Source organism: Lepidochelys kempii, chromosome 14 (genome assembly GCF_965140285.1).
Source record: "Lepidochelys kempii isolate rLepKem1 chromosome 14, rLepKem1.hap1, whole genome shotgun sequence".
Lineage (NCBI taxonomy): Eukaryota > Metazoa > Chordata > Testudines > Cheloniidae > Lepidochelys > Lepidochelys kempii.
Window position 1 is genome coordinate 35,504,473 of NC_136393.1, and position 11,493 is coordinate 35,515,965.

Consider the following 11,493-nt stretch of genomic DNA (forward strand, 5'->3'; position numbering starts at 1 on the left):
TCTGCTGAGCAGAGAGAGCTCGAGCCCTAGGAGCTTCCCCTCCTGAGCAATCCCCAGAGCCCCCTGGTGGGGAAAAGCGAAGGAAACCTCCTCCCTCCTCACCCCAGCAGCGGGGACAGAAACCTGGCTCACGGCGGATCCGGCCAGAGACTCCGTTTCTCTTCTCTGAAGAGAGAAAGAAACTTCCAAAGCAAAGGAACCAGAATCAGAGCCCAAACCAGCGTGTCTGAGACCTTTTCCTTGTGCTCAGAAAACATTCACTAGCAAACCTGGACTTAAGGCCTGCATTTACTCCAGAATGGATGTCACCATTTGCCCCAGTAGGTGCCCAGACACTATGGTGATGGACACCACAGGAGACCCCTATGAAAAAATAAATAAAAACCAGTATTGCAAGATTAAGCTACAGCCCCTTTACTTCTGGAGGAGAGTAGCCCACACAGGGGCTTAATGTATTACTTTATGTGCATTACCTTTCACATCTTTAGTCAATTCATAATACAGCTTGTCTACACATGGGAATTCATTTGGATTAAAGCAGGGTATGAATTTAAAATCCAATAGCTAGACATAATCAATTCTCTGTGTGAATACTCATAGTCCAGAATATTCCATTTTATTCAAAATTACTGTGACCTGCTTGTGGGGCTGGAAAGCCCACCATTAACACTTTCTATGTATACTTGTGGATTAAGCTAATAAAGTGGATTAAACTAATTTGGAATAAAGCACTCTTACTGCAGAATCAGAACATCCACACAGGAAGTTAAATTAGGAATAGTTATTCCAGAATATCTCCTCATGTAGACTCAAACCCAGGAGTCCTGTAGAGGACCCATTTACACAGCAAAACAATTGTTGTTGAACTAGTCACAGGGAAAACAACCCCTTAGCCCCAGGTATCTGGCAGGTGTGATGTGATTAGTTGTCAGAGATTAATAGCTGAGTATTAACCCCATTATGTGCAGATACAAAGCACCTTCAGGGCTGACTTGGCTGCCAGCTGATCCCAGGCTGTTAGAACCTGTAGGGTAGACAAAGTCTAACCACCTAATTTTCAGAAGTAACTACAGATTTTGCGAGTTCCAACTTGAGACACCTGGGGCCTGAGTTTTCAGCAGTACTGAGAACATGCAGCTCCCAGTGACAGAGATTAGTGCTCATGTAACTCGATGTGGTTCTTTGTCCCCATCTAACGGCTAGAACACCCAGAATATTTACTGTTGCAGAAATTTAATCTGAGTTTCTGACATCCTAGGAAAGTGCCCTAGAGCACTGGCTATAGTCAGTCTCTGTCACTTGCTTTCTCTGGCCCAATGCATATTTAATAGGAAATAGAACTGCTCCAGCAGAAGAGATTTGGAAAACCACCCTGGAGTAGCTAGTCGGTAGGGTACACAGGTGGGATGGGGGAAATCTGGGCTCAAATCCTTGCTCCAAATCAGGCAGGGCAGTGATTTGCATTGGGATGCCCCACATCACAGGTGAATGCTTTAATCCCCAGGCTAGTGGCTATAATGGGGGCTCTCTTCCTGGTTTTTCACAAGATTAGGCATCTAACTCCAGGGTAGGATTCAAGATTGAGAATCTTGAGTTGGTGGAAGGGCCTGTCTCTGGCCCATCAGTCAGGTGCCGAAGACCCAGATCAATAGGGTTAGGTGCCTATATACTTCTGAGGATCTGAGCCCTCAGCATATCCCATTCCTCTGCATCTCATTTTGGGCTAGTTTAGGCAACTCCCTGCTCAGCAAGCTGGCTTCTGAACAGCCCTTTCCTAGGGGCCTCACACAATGCATGGGGAGCCTGGGACCTAACTTGGGGCTGAGAAGCCCACTAGGTAGCAGGGAGTTTGGTAATGCAATGCCTAAGTACCCTTACGACACTAGCACCTGGTCCGTTAGCACAGGCAGGAGCTACTCATGCTTTCAGTTCGAGGGGTTGAACCTCACGGAGGGCCTGACAAGGGCATTGTTACACTCAGTCCCTTGGAGGATTAGGCCCTTGTGTTTCTTAAGGTGGGCACCTGAAAAATGGAAGCTGCTTTTGGAAAGTGTGGGGATAAGAATCTGGAGAGGACTGAGGAAGAAAAAGATAGCAATAAAGGCTGATCCAGCAGTTAGAGCAGTATCCTTGAACATTGGAGGTCTGGGTTCTCTTCCCTCTCCCACCATGTACTCCCTGTGTCACTCTAGGCATGTCAGTTAGGCCCTGTTCAGTGGAAGCTAGGAACTCAGACACTATGATAACAAGGACCAGATAGCTATGGTAGATGGACTTGGGAGATGTGGGTTCAGTTCCTAGCTAGGCCAGTAACTTAATCTCACTGTTATTATGGATGCAATTTTTGTCAAGGTGATCATCCCTGTCACGGAACCCGTGCATTTTACCACTGATTTCAACTTGTCTGTGAAAAGAGGGAAGTTATTTTGTTACTATAAAGTTAAGCAGTGTTTGAAAAAGAAAGTATTGTCAAAAGAAATCAATCAATAAAATTCCATAGCTTCCTTTTGCAAAGTAAAGAAAACTTAAGGCTTGTCAACCAGAACAAGCTTGCTGCGGACCAACATATCCTGTGCACCCTGCCTACAAGCATTAGTGGTTTGTTAATGTGCTTTGATCTCGTCCCCTTTGATAATATTGATGTTTATTTATTTATCACAGCACTGTAACAGTTAAAAGGAGGTTTGGAATGATTCAATTTCTATCTGGAAATGTTGGCAACCGTCTATTTTGCCATACACACACAAACCCACGAAAGAACATTTCCATCTATAATAATCAAAATGTACAGATAGGCAAAGTAAGAAAAATGCTTCTTGAGAACTTAGGAGAGTCAAATTCCAGTGAGTTAGACTTCTGAATTAGGGTCGTTACAAATGCACTAGCAAATTAATAGTAAAAACAGATGTGATTTGTTGATTTAAGGATATTTAGTTGGTATATCTTGACACGTGATGTAGACAATTTGTATTTTAACCGTTGAGAAAGTGTTACGTTTTTGAATCTCAGTGTGTCTATAAAAAGACCAGAAGTACTTGTGACACCTTAGAGACTAACAAATTTATCAGAGGATAAGCTTTCGTGGGCTACAGCCCAATTCATCGGATGCACAGAATGGAACATATAGTAAGAAGATATATATATACATACAGAGAAGGTGGAAGTTGCCATACAAACTGTAAGAGGCTAATTAATTAAGATGAGCCATTATCAGCAGGAGAAAAAAACTTTTGTTGTGATAATCAAGATGGCCCATTTAAACAGTTGAGAAGAAGGTGTGAGGATACTTAACATAGGGAAATAGATTCAATATGTGTAATGACCCAGCCACTCCCAGTCTCTATTCAAACCCAAGTTAATGGTATCTAGTTTGCATATTAATTCAACCTCAGCAGTTTCTCGTTGGAGTCTGTTTTTGAAGCTTTTCTGTTGCAAAATTGCCATCCTTAAATCTTTTACTGAGTGGCCAGAGAGGTTGAAGTGTTCTCCTACCGGTTTTTGAATGTTATGATTCCTGATGTCAGATTTGTGTCCATTTATTCTTTTGCATAGAGACTGTCCAGTTTGACCAATGTACACGGCAGAGGGGCATTGCCGGCACATGATGGCGTATATCACACTGGTAGATGTGCAGGTGAACGAGCTCCTGATGGCGTGGCTAATGTGATTATGTTGGATCATATTAAAGAAGTTCTGTATTAAAATCACAAATGAGTTTGGTTCCCCAGAGTTTAAATTCCAGGGTATTACTAATTAAGAGGTCTCTTGGTTTTTGGTACTGTTTCTCTCCCTCTATGTGTGAAACTTGCAAGCTGCTAACTGTGTTAGTACATTCTAAGACAGAGTCTGTTCTCAAAGCAGTTCACAGAGAGAGAGACTCAAAACAATACTCTAACAACAGAAACAGCACCCAGAGACTCCCCACCCTTTTGTTGTATTAACAATTGTCATTAAAATAGAGATAGAGGATGTATGTGGATGGATGCTTGGTGTGGATAATAACTGAATGATCAGGGAGGTGCCAGCCTAAGAATCCAGTGTCCATCGGCTGAAGAAGGCGTCAAGTGGAAATAACCAGAGGACCCCACCCGGAGGGCAGACTGGAATCCACCCAACAGCCTCAAGAATGGGAGAACCAAAGAACAAGATAACATCTTGGAGCCGTCAGGAATGTGCTATCTGCTGATTGATTCAGCAACAGCATGATGAAGCAATTCCCATAGACTGGCATAGGAAGAAATTCCTATAAAAATAGACTCTAAAAAGTGAGAACTTTGGGGTCTGATTCTGCAAACCAACTTCCAGGAGCATCAGATGAGCATCTGACAAGGCCCTGCTCCCTCCTCATGTCCAGGCCACCTGGCCAGTGGCTTGGCATGAGCAACTCTAAGGCTGGTAACTATGATAACAACCTTGCAGAACCTGTGTGTGTGTGTGTGTGTGTGTTTGTATGAATGAATGTGAGAATAAATTTGAGATTGAATGGAATGTTATAACTATAACTAACTGCTTACTATGATTCTTTCTGTATTCACAATAAATGTGGTATTTTGCCTTTTTCCCTTTAATAAGATCCTGCTGGTTTTTATTTTATTGGTACAACATTTTGGTGGAGAATTGCGAAAGGGGGAATATTGGTAAAAAACCTCAGTTATTGTAAATATTGGTGTGCACACCGCCAGCTCTAGTGAGCTAGGCATTTCTATTAGGTTAACCAGACCTGCTGGCCTCCGAGAAGGTAGCAGGGGACCTGCTGGCCTCCGAGAAGGTAGCAGGAAAAACAGATTAAACCAGACCTGCTGGCCTCCGAGAAGGTAGCAGGGGACCTGCTGGCCTCCGAGAAGGTAGCAGGAAAAACAGATTAAACCAGACCTGCTGGCCTCCGAGAAGGTGGCAGGGGACCTGCTGGCCTCCGAGAAGGTAGTAGGGAAAACAGATTAAACCAGACCTGCTGGCCTCCGAGAAGGTAGCAGGGGACCTGCTGGCCTCCGAGAAGGTAGCAGGGAAGAACAGGTTAACCAGACCTGCTGGCCTCCGAGAAGGTAGCAGGGAGAAATAGGTTAACTGGACCCGCTGGCCTCTGGGAAGGTAGCAGGGGACCTGCTGGCCTCCGGGAAGGTAGCAGGGGAAAAACGCATAGATTAAGCTATGATTTCAGAATCTAGGCTGTGTCACTTGCTAAGTAATACCAGCAGTGACAAAGAGATTGAAATATCCATGTTAAGATGTTTAAAAGAAAACAGGGTAAGCCAGTACCAGAGGGAGGAATGGAGTCAGAAGGAACTCCAACCTCACCTTTTGTTAAAGAAATTACACCTTTTAAACAAATCCTTCAAAAATGTGGGCACAGTCCTTGGACTAAACAAGCCCTAGCTGATGTCTGCACTATTTCGGACCTAGAGGATAGATTGGCTCAGTATATCCTCATATACAAACCTTCTAGTGCTGCCAAAAGAGATGCAGCAGCAATTTGGTTGTTGTGGGAGGCATGTAAGGATTCTTCCCTCCGCTTGTCTTCATGTAAAGAGGAAAAGGCACAAATGGAAAAGGGAGCAGACAATTGGAAGGTGCTGGCTACAAATACCCAAAGCCAGCTGAAAATAGTGAAAGAGGCACTCCAGGAATACAAAAAGAGTGAAAAAGTTAACTCTGCAGAGGCTGGAGGGAGGCAGGTAAAGGGGGAGAAGGTCCTATGTACGGCACCCCCAGGCATAATTACAAAGAGAAAAGAGAGGAAAAAAAAAAAAAAAAAAGTTAACTCTGCAGAGGCTGGAGGGAATTAAGCAGTTAAACTTTGTATTTCACCCAAACAACTTTTAACCGAAAATGTTAAAAAGGAAAAGTGTTAGAGCATTCTTGGTTTCTTTGCAGCCATTCTGAAAGAAAAATGGGCCCTTTTCCAAAGGAATGTCTGTAAATTAGCCAGGCAAAAATAAACTATCTGATTAAAATCATTTGACTGGACAATTTAGTCAAATTTGCTAAAAGAACATAAGAGGGTTCTATTGGAACTTAACTGCCTCAAATGTATAAAGGGAATGTAAGATGTAAAAAACAGAGCAGTGTGGAAGGGATGTTAAGGAAAAGAAAACGTGTATGTATCTGTCTGTGTGTGTGTAAATATGTAAAGTTCTAAGGACCAGTTAGTTTTGTTTTTGTTTTAAATAATGCCACTAAAAATCCATTTGACTCTTTAATTCAAAGTTGCAAAACTGACAGACCTTTTTGCTAGACACAGGTAATTAGTGTTGTTTGGCTTTGGGATTTGGCATTTAACCCTTAAAAGGTAACTCAATGCTTTACAAAATTTAAAATGTTTTTAAGTTGTGGCTGCAGCAGGGCAGTCAAAATCAGGAGAATATAAAAAAAAAAATTTGGATTCTTTTTGTTTGTTTTTTGTTTGTTTTTGTAACAAAATAGCAGATGAGAGTTGTAGTAAAAAAAAAAAATTAAAAAAGACAGTGCCTCTCTGAAGCAACAGCAGGGGTGAGGTGCACAAAACAAAAAGGAGCAATGTTAGAAACACTGAGTCTTAAAATGGCTCTGAGTAATCAGACTGTCACTTTGATAAAGGTACATGAAAACTCTGTAAGCAAAAAAAAGAAATAGTGACACCTTATGTAAAAATGGATCTGGATAATGTTATAGAAGTTAAACTATGGAAGGAATGTGCATTTGCCCCAGAACATGTGCAGGGTATATTGTAGAAGGGGCAAAAGAAATGCAAACATACCATGCTACTTAATTAAAATGCTATTAGGGCTCCAAAGGGAGCCACAATAGGTTGGGTTTTCTTTTTCAGATTGCTGTGTGTTTTGGAAGCAGAAGTTAAAAGTAATCAAAACTCTGGTGAAAGTTGATTGTGTCCCTTTTAAGATAGAGTCTCTGAGCTGCTGATGGCTTTAAATCCAAAAGCAGGAAGTTTCTGTGAAAATGCAAATTACCTAAATGATAAAGGAAGGAAAGAACTAGCAGCACAAAGGAGCTGCAGATAAAGGACATACCTGGTCAGCAAACAAATTGTCTAAATAAAAGACATGGGATAACAAGATAATTTTAATACATTTAATGATAATAAGTATCCCTGTAACAACGTATAGTGTGTATGATTTTTGGAAAAATCCTTTAAGGTCGTATGGTAATGATGCTTCTCAGTTATTACCTGTAAATACAACTTAAAGCTTAACACAGCAGGAAAAACATTATAAACTTGGTCTGCTGTATAAGAAGGAAAACTCAGGGATTTAATGACTAAACAGTGGGATAATTTCCCCATAACCCTTAAAAGATAAAAGCCATTGAAACCTGGCCTGCCTATAGAACAAAAACAGGAAAATATGGGGGCAATTTCTCTGTTTTGTCTGCAATCAGCAAGGGTATTTGTAAAAGAAATATTTTAAGCAATAATCTGCCACCCCAAAAGGGGTAGAAACATGTTCTTTTTGTCTTTCAGAAAATCAGGAAAAGCTGCCAGCTGAAAAGCAACCCAATACCATGAATCTACTGTCACAATAGAAATTGTGTTCTGTGTTCTATGTTTTGTCTTGTGTTTTGTGTTGTTGCTAGCACTGTTGTGTGTTTAAAAAAAAATACTGAAGACCTGCAGGAACTTAAAAATAAATTAAGCTTTCTGTCCCAGCTACAGGACAGCCTGATACAAAAACAAGTACATGCCAATGTAGACTTGGTCCAAATTGGTCTGGGTAACCTAAAAGGCCAATGGAATCTTTAGTAATGGCTTAATACTACCACATGGCTTATCCATAAGAAAAAAAAAATATTAGAAATAGGAAACTACACAGCCATAGCTATGGGATGCACTGAAATGCAGATACTTGCACTAGCTACTTTGGAACACAAAACGTTCTGGGTCATATTGGGAAATATTAAGGGTTTGATGCGTTTGTTAAAAAAGAAAGAGATCATTGTTTGACACTTATCAATATGAATGGATGCAATATGTTTCCACTATTGTAAACCAGACTTGTTAATGGGAGAAATTGTTGTCAAAATTGCACACCAACAGTCCCTGGAGGCAAAGGTATTGAAGGTTAACCCACTCCCCATATTACACATGGGATCCTTTTGGCTACCCTGGACCTTGAGCCAGTGGGCTGGGGAGGGAGGGAAGCTATTGGACACTAGAGGTTGTACCGAATGGACTCCTCAAAAGTGGGTGTGCCTCACCTTGCCTGTTGCCCCAGAACCTTGTAGTAAAGATACATCACTAGGATCATGTATGTGGCAAGAATTGGAATCACAAACTCAAATTGCCTCACAGTACTTTCTCTTGAATAGGCTACATAGAAAGTGACACTGACGATTATAAATCTTAGTGTCAAAAGGGGGATTATGTTGGATCATATTAAAGAAGTTCTGTATTAAAATCACAAATGAGTTTGGTTCCCCAGAGTTTAAATTCCAGGGTATTACTAATTAAGAGGTCTCTTGGTTTTTGGTACTGTTTCTCTCCCTCTATGTGTGAAACTTGCAAGCTGCTAACTGTGTTAGTACATTCTAAGACAGAGTCTGTTCTCAAAGCAGTTCACAGAGAGAGAGACTCAAAACAATACTCTAACAACAGAAACAGCACCCAGAGACTCCCCACCCTTTTGTTGTATTAACAATTGTCATTAAAATAGAGATAGAGGATGTATGTGGATGGATGCTTGGTGTGGATAATAACTGAATGATCAGGGAGGTGCCAGCCTAAGAATCCAGTGTCCATCGGCTGAAGAAGGCGTCAAGTGGAAATAACCAGAGGACCCCACCCGGAGGGCAGACTGGAATCCACCCAACAGCCTCAAGAATGGGAGAACCAAAGAACAAGATAACATCTTGGAGCCGTCAGGAATGTGCTATCTGCTGATTGATTCAGCAACAGCATGATGAAGCAATTCCCATAGACTGGCATAGGAAGAAATTCCTATAAAAATAGACTCTAAAAAGTGAGAACTTTGGGGTCTGATTCTGCAAACCAACTTCCAGGAGCATCAGATGAGCATCTGACAAGGCCCTGCTCCCTCCTCATGTCCAGGCCACCTGGCCAGTGGCTTGGCATGAGCAACTCTAAGGCTGGTAACTATGATAACAACCTTGCAGAACCTGTGTGTGTGTGTGTGTGTGTGTTTGTATGAATGAATGTGAGAATAAATTTGAGATTGAATGGAATGTTATAACTATAACTAACTGCTTACTATGATTCTTTCTGTATTCACAATAAATGTGGTATTTTGCCTTTTTCCCTTTAATAAGATCCTGCTGGTTTTTATTTTATTGGTACAACAATTACAACACATTACACCTATTATGGTGTCACTTGAATAAATATAAGCAAAAAGAAAAGGAGTACTTGTGGCACCTTAGAGACTAACCAATTTATTAGAGCATAAGTTTTCGTGAGCTACAGCTCACTTCATCAGATGCATATCCATATATGCATAAATATGTGGACAGATTTCAGAGTAACAGCCGTGTTAGTCTGTATTCGCAAAAAGAAAAGGAGTACTTGTGGCACCTTAGAGACTAACCAATTTATTTGAGCATGAGCTTTCGTGTTGGCATTGGGCTTTGTTGCAAGGAAGTTCCTGGGTTAGTGTTTTTGTTGTGTGGTGTGTGGTTGCCGGAGAGTATTTGCTTCAGGTTGGGGGGCTGTCTGTAAGCGAGGACTGGTCTGTCTCCTAAGATCTGTGAGAGTGAAGGATCATTTTTCAGGATAGGTTGTAAATCTTTGATGATGCGCTGTAGAGGTTTTAGTTGGGGGCTGAAGGTGACAGCTAGTGGCGTTCTGTTATTTTCTTTGTTGGGCCTGTCCTGTAGTAGGTGACTTCTGGGTACTCTTCTGGCTCTGTCAATCTGTTTTTTCACTTCAGCAGGTGGGTACTGTAGTTTTAAGAATGCTTGATAGAGATCTTGTAGGTGTTTGTCTCTGTCTGAGGGATTGGAGCAAATATGGTTGTATCTTAGAGCTTGGCTGTAGAGAATGGATTGTGTGGTGTGTCCTGGATGGAAGCTGGAGGCATGTAGGTAAGTATAGCAGTCAGTAGGTTTCCAGTATAGGGTGTGTTTATGTGACCGTCGCTTATTAACACAGTAGTGTCCAGGAAATGGACCGCTTGTGTGGATTGGTCTAGGCTGAGGTTGATGGTGGGATGGAAACTGTTGAAATCATAGTGGAATTCCTCAAGGGATTCTTTTCCATGGGTCCAGATGATGAAGATGTCATCAATGTAGTGCAAGTAGAGTGGGAGCGTTAGGGGATGAGAGCTAAGGAAGCTTTGTTCTAAGTCAGCCGTAAAAATGTTGGCATATTGTGGGGCCATGCGGGTAAAAACAGATGTGATTTGTTGATTAGGAAAAACTTTTTCGCTAGGAGGGTGGTGAAACACTGGAATGCGTTGCCTAGGGAGGTGGTGGAATCTCCTTCCTTAGAAGTTTTTAAGGTCAGGCTTGACAAAGCCCTGGCTGGGATGATTTAATTGGGGATGGGTCCTGCTTTTGAGCAGGGGGTTGGACTAGATGACCTCCTGAGGTCCCTTCCAACCCTGATATTCTATGATTCTACCCATAGCTGTGCCGCTGACTTGAAGGTGTATGTTGTCCCCAAATGTGAAATAGTTGTGGGTGAGGACAAAGTCACAAAGTTCAGCCACCAGGTTTGCTGTGACATTATCGGGGATACTGTTCCTGACGGCTTGTAGTCCATCTTTGTGTGGAATGTTAGTGTAGAGGGCTTCAACATCCATAGTGGCCAGGATGGTATTTTCTGGAAGATCACCGATGGATTGTAGTTTCCTCAGGAAGTCAGTGGTGTCTCAAAGATAGCTGGGAGTGTTGATAGCGTAGGGCCTGAGGAGGGAGTCCACATAGCCAGACAGTTCTGCTGTTAGGGTGCCAATGCCTGAGATGATGGGGCGTCCAGGATTTCCAGGTTTTTGGATCTTGGGTAGCAAATAGAATACCCCTGGTCAGGGTTCTAGGCATGTGTCTGCACAGATCTGTTCCTGTGCTTTTTCAGGGAGTTTCTTGAACAGATGGTGTAGTTTCTTTTGGTAATCCTCAGTGGGATCAGAAGATAATGGCCTGTAGAATGTGGAGTTAGAGAGCTGCCTAGCAGCCTCTTGTTCATATTCTAGCTTATTCAGGATGACGATAAGTCAGCCTTTGTCAGCCTTTTTGATTATGATGTCAGAGTTGTTCCTGAGGCTGTTGATGGCGTTGTGTTCAGCACGGCTGAGGTTATGGGGCAAGTGATGCTGTTTTTCCACAATTTCAGCCTGTGCACGTCAGCAGAAGCACTCTATGTAGAAGTCCAGTCTGTTGTTTCGACCTTCAGGAGGAGTCCACGCAGAATCCTTCTTTTTTGTAGTGTTGGTAGGAAGGATTCTGTGGATTAGTATGTTGTTCAGAGGTGTTTTGGAAATATTCTTTGAGTCGGAGACGTCAAAAGTAGGATTCTAGGTCACCATAGAACTGTTTCATGTTCGTGGGCCT